This window comes from Bos indicus x Bos taurus, chromosome 23, assembly GCF_003369695.1.
Source record: "Bos indicus x Bos taurus breed Angus x Brahman F1 hybrid chromosome 23, Bos_hybrid_MaternalHap_v2.0, whole genome shotgun sequence".
Classification (NCBI taxonomy): Eukaryota; Metazoa; Chordata; class Mammalia; order Artiodactyla; family Bovidae; genus Bos; species Bos indicus x Bos taurus.
In genome coordinates, this window is record NC_040098.1 from 2,515,527 (window position 1) to 2,524,400 (window position 8,874).

General features: G+C 40.4%; 1 pseudogene; it reads right to left on the reverse strand.

Moving 5' to 3' along the window:
- Positions 1 to 550: 550 nt before the first annotated feature.
- LOC113882274 lies at positions 551 to 8,138 on the reverse strand (annotated as a pseudogene).
- Positions 8,139 to 8,874: the final 736 nt, after the last annotated feature.

Genomic DNA, 8,874 nt, shown 5'->3' on the forward strand with positions numbered 1-8,874 from the left:
CTCTAAGAGTCGGACACGACTGAGTGACTTCCCTTTCACTTTTCACTTTCATGCATTGGAGAAGGAAATGGCAACCCACTCCAGTGTTCTTGCCTGGAGAATCCCAGGGATAGGGAGCCTGGTGGGTTGCCGTCTGTGGGGTCGCACAGAGTCAGACATGACTGAAGTGACTTAAAAAAGGATGCCAAAGTGAGTCTCACATGCATTGTATAGTCTTCTTGATTAACTCAAACTATCCCAACCACAGTCCTCAAATTCAGTTGAAAGCTCTTTATCGTTCCTGAGTGATGCTGTAATAGATGTCCAAAACAAAATGTCACTTTGTTTTGGTGGATAATTAAATTATGTGATACTTTTTCCAATTCAGAGTGTAAAATACAGCATTTTACCTGGCACACTATTGCAGGTGAAAAAATTTTAATATCTTATTTATTAATTTGATTTTTTTAATATACCACTCATTTAATCAAAAAGAAACTGAGTAGATATTAGGTAATCTAAGGCACACATTCATTTCTAAAATAAGCCTGATAAAGCTAGACATCTAAAGCTACTCTTCCTCTAAGAATGAGTATCTTCCATCTCCATCAGAATCAAACTCTCTCAAATGTTCTGGTTCTGGCATAACAGAATCTAAGGAGTTCCTGATTTCCTGGTAAGTCAGCTTCCCATCCATATCACAGTCAGTGCTATGGAGCAAGTCCTGAAGATCTTCAATACTAGAAATTACTGATAGGGAGACAAGTTTTACCTGGGCAGATTTCTCAATATGATCTCCAAGAGACTGTGGGAATTTTGGCAATGCTGAAGGCTTTGACCTGAAACCCTGTACTTGTTCTTCATTTGGTAGTTTCTGGAGGCCTGCTGCTTTCAGGTTTGTCTGTGAGAGCACTGATCAGCTACAGTTTCTCTCTGAGCTTGAATACCTGAGAATCTGAACTAACTTCTTTGTTGTTGCTATTCAATCACCCAGTGGTGTCTTTTTGTAACTCCCTGGACTGCAGCAACACATCAGGCCTCCCTGTCCCTCACAATCTCCCAGAGTTTGCCCAAGTTCATGTCCACTGCATTGGTGATGCTATCCGACCATCCCATCCTCTGATGCCCTCTTCTTCCTTTAAGCCCTGGGATTTTACAAACTGTATTCTGCTGGTCACTTGATGCAAAGACTCTTTTTGGAGAGACAGCTGGAGGACAGGTTCACTTGCTTTTCTACCTTGCTTATAGCAACCAGAATTCTTTCTATCAAGTTGACTCTCTGGGTAAGATTATTAACTGCCTCATTCATTCCCTTGAGCTTAAGTTACTTCCATCTCTGGTACTCCCCTGGGGCACTGTTTACCTCCTCTAAAAAACTATGGAGGTACAGGATATCCTGCTTCAAACTCGCACTGTGTGTTTTATTGTCAAGTTCAGATATAGCTTGAAGTGATGGAATGATCTGGTTGTTTCCATTGGTCTCCTTTAAGGCATGCTGATTCATGCCACTCTGCAGTAACTTCATGGTTTTCTTGTATTCATCCACAGTCTTCTGTATTGCCTCCACAGCAAGACAGATGTTGTTTAAAGTGTTGCTAATAGAAGTTACACTCTTCTGAAGTCCCTCTACAGTGCCAGGCAGGCTAATTAAGTCTGCAGCTAACTTGACATTGGCTTTGATGTGGTTTATTGCGGAAGTCAACAGAGAAATCTGCTTATTCATTTCTGTGATGTTTATCCAGATTTTGTTCAACCCCAGCTCTTCAGATTCAATCTTCCTAAGTTGTTTTTGTAGTTGCTAAGTAGCTCTTCCTTAACTTTTGGAACTTCTTGGAACAGCTTTTCTAATTAGATTTCATTGTTCTAAACTTTTCCTTGCTGTTGTTGTCATTTAGTTGCTCAGTCATGTCTGACTCTTTGTGACCCCATGGACTGCAGCATGCTATGCTTCCCTGTCCTCCATCATTTCCTGGAACTTCCTCAGACTCATGTCCATCGAGTCAGTGATGCCATCCAAACATCTCTTCCTCTGTCGTCCCCTTCTCCTTATGTCTTCAATCTTTCCCAGCATCAGGGTCTTTTCTAATGAGTTGGTTATTTGCAGCAGGTGGCCAAAGTATTGGAGCTTCAGCTTCAGCAGCAGTCCTTTCAGTGAATATCCAGGACTGATCTCCTTTAGAATGGACTGGTTGTATCTCTTTGGAGTCCAAGGGACTGTAAGAGTCTTGTCCACGATCACAGTTCAAAAGCATCAATTCTTTGGCACTCAGCTTTCTTTATGGTCCAACTCTCACATCCATACATGACTACTGCAAAAATCATAACTTTGACTATACAAACTTTTGTTGACAAAGTACTGTCTCTGTTTTTTAATGTGCTGTTTAGGTTGGTCATAGCTTTTCTTCCAAGGACCAAATGTCTTTTCATTTCATGTGTTCAGTCAACATCTACAATGATTTTGGAGCCTAAGAAAATAAAGTCTGTCACTGTTTCCTTTGTTTCCCCAACTATTTGCTATGAAGTGATACTGGAGTGGGAAGTCAAGTGGGCCTTAGGAAGCATCCCTGTGAACAAAGCTAGTGGAGGTGATGGAATTTCAGCTGAGCTATTTCAAATCCTATAAGATGATGCTGTGAAAGTGCTGTACCCAATATGCCAGCAAATTTGGAAAACTCAGCAGTGGCCACGGGACTGGAAAAGGTCAGTTTTCATTCCAATCCCAAAGAAAGGCAATGGTAAAAAGTGTTCAAACTATTGCACAATTCCACTCATTTCACATGCTAGCAAAGTAATGCTCAAAATTCTTCAAGCTAGGCTACAACAGTACTTGAACCTAGAACTTCCAGATGTTCAAGTTGGATATAGAACAAGCCAAGGAATAAGAGATCAAATTGCCAACATCCACTGGATCATAGAAAAAGCAAGGTAATTCCAGAAAAAAACATCTACTTCTGCTTCACTGACTACGTTAACGCCTTTGACTGTGCAGATCACAACAAACTGTGGAAAACTCTTAAAAGGATGGGAATACCAGACCACCTTACCAGCTTGTTGAGAATTCTGTATGCAGCACAATTTGCATAGACACCAAGCCAACACAGGCCAGGACACAGGTGACAAGGATGACAAAAGCACAGAGGGGATACCAGATCTTGCAGTATCATAAATAGTCTCCCTTGACAAGGCAAGAGTGATTCTAGCTGCACCAAATTTCTCTTCTTCCTCTTAGCTAGACTCAGAATCAGGAGGCTCAGTGCAAAGCAGGCAATGGCATGAGCCTTTCTTGGGCTTCTTTTTTCACTTGTACCCAGCCAAGCCTTTCAATTCATTGAGCTTTGCACTTTTTCATCTTCTTGTGTGGGGTAAGTGAAACACCCACTCTTGAGCTGCCAGGTTCTACCAGACATCCAGTTCCCTTGCCTCCTTAAAGCTGTCTTCCAGGGTGAGAAATCCTGGGTCAGAGCCCTTTTGGTCAGTCCCACTGGGACTGCCCAGATCTAGTGGGAGCTGGAAGTTGGAGTCCAGAGGGAACTGAAATTCACATGGGTGGGGATAATCACATAAAGATAGCCAGGGAGCTTGTGATCCAAATTGATAAAACCCTAGGCATGGACTGTCAGTTACTTAGGATATTGGGGAGGGGGGCAACCTTTGTCTCAAAGATGAAAAGTCAAGTCAAGAATGAGAGTTTCTGAACCTTGGTCAGTAGATAGTATTTCTAAAAGTACTCTAGGAACTGGGGAAGTACACACAGATAGATGTTTTGGACTTCAGGCAGGATTTCCAATGGAGAGAAAAAAAGAAACTTGTTCTTGAATGGGAGGAGGGGGATGCCAAGTGAGACTTTGGGAATGTGCTGGTCCTTCCCTAGCAGTCAGCAGGAGGGGGCTCCTAACCACTACAATCCCGGCAGAGAAAGCACCCAAGTCTGAGATGATCACATCCTCCCACCTCGATCCTGAGTGTGAAAGGAGCCAAGGAAGACCCAGAGCTTGGCCTGGAGGACTGGGCCTGAGAGGAGTGAGTTCCAAGCCTGGGGAGATCCCAGTCCTGTGGTCTGGGCCTGGGGGTGTGGTGAGGAAGGGTGATGGCAGCTCAGCCCACCTGAAGCACCCCTTCCCAGAGTTCGAGTAGCTCCAGCTCAGGTGACTCTGAGCAATTCACATGCAAGTCCTCAACTCTGGCCTCCACTTGGGCTATGGCCTCATATGCTTCCAACCTGTTGGTGGCAGGAGCAGCAGTGGCCGTGGGCTTTAGACCTTTCCCAGCTGCTCCAGCCCCAGCTTCCTTCCTCTTTGGCAGTGGCTGCGGGTCTGTTTTTTTTTTTTTCTTTCTTTCTTTCTTAATTTTTATTTATTTGTTTATTTGAGGCTGTGCTAGGCCTTCATTGATACACGCAGGCTTTCTCTAGTTGCAGTTTGTGGGCACTACTCTCTAGTTACAGTGCAGAGGCTTCTCACTGCAGTGGGCTCCCTTGTTTCCCTGAGACTCTAAGTGCATTGGCTTCAATAGTTGCTGCAAATGGGCTTATTTGCTCCATGGCGTGTGGAGTGCTCCCTGACCAGGGATTGAACCTGTGTCCCCCGACACTGGCAGACAGATTCTTAACCACTGGACCCTGAGGGAAGTCTGTGTTTCTGTGTAGAATTTCCAGAAAGCACTGAGGGGAGTCCTGTAATGCCATCCTGCAGTGTAAATATTTTTATGACTTTAACTATGATGATGGTCCTGTGATATTTCACTTGGCCCAGTATTAGCCAGAAACACATAGGTTGAAAGGACTGGTGGAGATCAATGAAGTAGCTTCTGGGCAGGAAGATGAAAAATCAAACAGGGCAAACACCAAGAGCTAAGCCAACAATTTTAGGGGGATGGTTATCAGCCTGACATTGCTGATAATGTGTATTAGCCCACCATCCAAGAGGAGGAACTGTTTGGAGAAATGGATAATTCTCTAGTTCTTTCTGAATGTTTGATTTATTATTTAATTCTAATGTGATTAATTCATACAATGCTAGATATCCAAATACCCTTAAATATTAAAAAGAAGAGTCCAAACTACTTGTCTTTCTTCTTCAACCTTTGACAAAAGGGGTACACAAATTTGAGGTTAAATACCAAATAAATCTTTCATTCTTCATCTACCTCCAGTAATGCTCATCAAATATTCATGTTTTCATCTAGTATATATCAGACTTGCACTAGCTTTTCATAAAATTAATAAGGCAACTTTAGGGGTTCTTTTCATGACACTGGAGAAGAGAATGACAAACCACTTCAGTATTCTTGTCTTGAGAACCCCATGGACAGTATGAAAAGGCAAAAAGAAAGCCTGGCGTGCTGTGGTCCATGGGGTCACAAAAAGTCAGACATGACTGAACTGATTGAGGGGTTCTTTTCATGAGAACTTAAAGTTATTTCCATCAGAGCTTGTAACCTGGTAAATGTGCTGCACTTCCTAGTTCTTGACTGAAAGACTTGTTGTGAGTCTCAAAATTATTTTTGAAGTAAGTAGGGTGGTAACAGATCATTAACAGACAAAGAGATACAAAAAAAAAAAAAAATAGACATACTGATATACAAATAGATAAAGCATAGAATCATAAAGGGTATAACATCCTGTAAAAGTCAAAATTTTAAAAATCTGCAATTTATATCCATTATTGCTGATACTTACAGGTAAATCTTCTTAAATTTGAGAATTATGTTTTCTAAAACCATACAAAATTCTCTGTAAGTCAGATTTTTAAAAATACTTTCCCTTACATAACATTAACCAAGAGTAGACCTTGATCTGTTATTTGTGTCTTAATAGGCACATCACCAACGGATTCATCCCTAAAGGCAGTGGCATTCAAGTGTGTTCAATGTGGATGCATTTGAATCATTCTTTAGCTCACAAAATAAATGTAACTATAGGAAAGTAGGTATCTTCTTGAAATATTTTACTCTAAATATAAAATATTTGCATGTTTTTTCAAGTTACATAGTAATAATTTAATACATTCTATTAATCAGAAAATTTTGTGTTTTCAACAATTTTAATGTTCTTTTGTCATTGTGATAAAGTAATAGTTTATAGGAAAACAGCTTCCAGCAGCCTAAGAATCTTTTCCATAAAGAGTGCTCAATAAATATGGTAGTGTTAATAGTTTTATAATTGAGTAGAGAAACACAATTTTTATCAACCATTATCGAAGCTATGTATTCCTCAAAAGGCTGTACTTCTTTTAAAGAAAAGTATTTTTTCAATTCTGTTTGTAATTCTTTTAAAAGCACATCATTTCTTAATTTTGTTTATGTTACCTTTTGATGCAAAAAAGAAAGACAAATCACCCTGAGTAAAATTCCGTTGAGAATTAACATTGAGTATTTTAGTATGTTATCCCCTTTTTGCCTGCATATCTGAAAATAAGTCATATTGGAAAATGCTTACACTTTTTCAATTTTAGCACTTAAAATACACACAAAAAAATCAGGTTTTGGAAACTGCTTCCCTTCATGATGATATATTAGTCATTAAAGCTGGCAAAAGAAGAATAAGAAACCAATCGTGGTCACTGAAAAGAGATATTTATAATGTTGTGATTTTCATTAAAATATATCTGCTGGTTTTTAAAATTAGTCAAGTACATTAAGGGTTTAAAAAGATGAAATGAGCCAAAACATTTTAAGGAAAAGCTATTTTAGAAAGTTTAAAATTTTTTCAAAAAACTTTTACTCATTAGTACAATATCAGATTTAATTTCAAGAAGAATTTATATTTCAAAAGAGATTTACTGGAGTAATAGCAGCAGCACAGTGGAGTAGGAAGCCTCAGGCCCACATTCCCCTGTAGAAACACTGACTTCACAACAGTATATGCCCATAGTGCCTTCACGAGAACCCAGAAGCCAGCTAAGTGGCTGCAGCACCCCAGGTGAGTGTAAAGCCAGAGAGAACTGAACAGAATCCAGTAAGGGGGTTCCTGGCATTTGCCCACCTGGTCCTGCACAGTATAGACTGATGTGGAGAAAGCTCCTACTTTCCAGGCTCCTATCCCTACTCAAGAGGGAAGGAGAAGGTCAGCTGTGATCCTATTGCTCTGGCTTTCAGAGGGCTGCCCAAGGAAAAGATTTCGTCCAGCCTGACTCTGAGCACCAAGCATGGACTTGATTGGCTGTTAGGTGCCAGACTGAGGGTTTCTGTGACACCATCAGAGAGACTGTGTTATTGCAGAAAGACCCAAGGCAGAGCAAAAGTTTACAGGACCCAGAGGAGGGGGTCAACTTTCACTGGGAAAGTACTTGCACAAGCCCAGAAAAGATATAGCTTTAGAAGGCTTTAGACACTCCCCAGATCTCCAGCTGGGCTCATTAGTGAACATTTTCCTAGAATAAAAGTAGTAAAGGCTGAGAGGTGTGACTGTTTTATTTGTTTGGAAAAAAAAAAAAAAAACATTTAAATATTTTTATTTCTTTTAGAGCAGATTTAGGTTCACAGCAAAATTGAAGGGAAAGTAGAGAGATTTCCCAGATTGCTCCTCTCCTGAAAATGCACAGCCTCCCCCATCATTCACATCCCCTACCAGAGGGGCACATTTATTAAAACTGATGAACCTATATTGAGAAATCATAATCACTCAAAGTCCATTATTTACATTATAATTCTCTCTGGCTGTTGTGTGGGCTTCCCTGGTGGCTCAGCTGGTAAGGAATCCTCCTGCAATGCAAGAGACCTGGGTTCAATCCCTGGGTTGGAAAGATCCCCTGGAGAAGAGAAGGGCTACCCACTCCAGTATTCTGGCCTGGAGAATTCCATGGACTGTATAGTCCCTGGAGTCGCAAAGAGTTGGACATGACTGAATGACTTTCACTCACTTTTCACTCACTCTGGCTGTTGTACATTCAGTAGGTTTGGACAAATATATGACAAGTATGAATAACTACAGTATCCTACAGATATTTTCATTACCCTAAAAATTATCTGTAATCTATCCATCCTTTCCTCCAACCTATGAAAACCACTATTTTTTTTTTTTGTCTCTGTAACTTGCTTTTTCCAGAATGACATATAGGAATCTTATAGTACATAGCTGTTTCAGATTAGCTTCTTTAACTTACGAATATGCATTTAAGGTTCCTCCATGTCTCTTCATAGTTTGACAGCTCATTTCTCATTAGTGCTGAATAATATTCTACTGTCTGGATATACCACAGTTTGTTTATCATTCAAGGGCATCTTGGTTGCTTCCAAGTTTTGGCAATTATGATTAAGACTTCCCTGGCTCAAATGGTAAAAGAATCTGCCTATAATGTGGGAGACCTGGGTTTGATCCCTGGGTAGGAAAGATCCCCTGGAAAAGGAGATGGCAATCCACTCCAGTACTCTTTCCTGGAAAACCCCATGGACTGAGAAGCCTGGTAGGCTACAGTCCATGAGGTCACAAACAGTTGGACACAAAGAGTCTGGATATACCACAGTTTGTTTATCATTCAAGGACATCTTGGTTGCTTCCAAGTTTTGGCAATTATGAAAAAATATACTATAAATATCTTGGTGTGAGTTTTTGTGTGGACATAAGTTTTCACATCTTTTGGATAAATACCAAGAAGTGTGATTGCTTGATAATATGGTAAGAGTATGTTCATTTTTCTTAGAAACTACCAAATTGCCTCCAAAGTGACTGTACCATTTTGCACTCCTACCAATGAAGAATGAGAGTTCCTGATGCTCCACACCAATGTCAGCATTTGGTATTGTCAGTGCTCTGGATTTGGGCCATTCCAATAGGTGCAGAATGATAGCTCATTATTTTGATTTGCATTTCCCTGATGACACATGACAGGCAGCATCCTTTCATATGCTTATTTTCCATTTGTATATCTTCTTTGGTGAGGTGTCTGCTAAATGCCT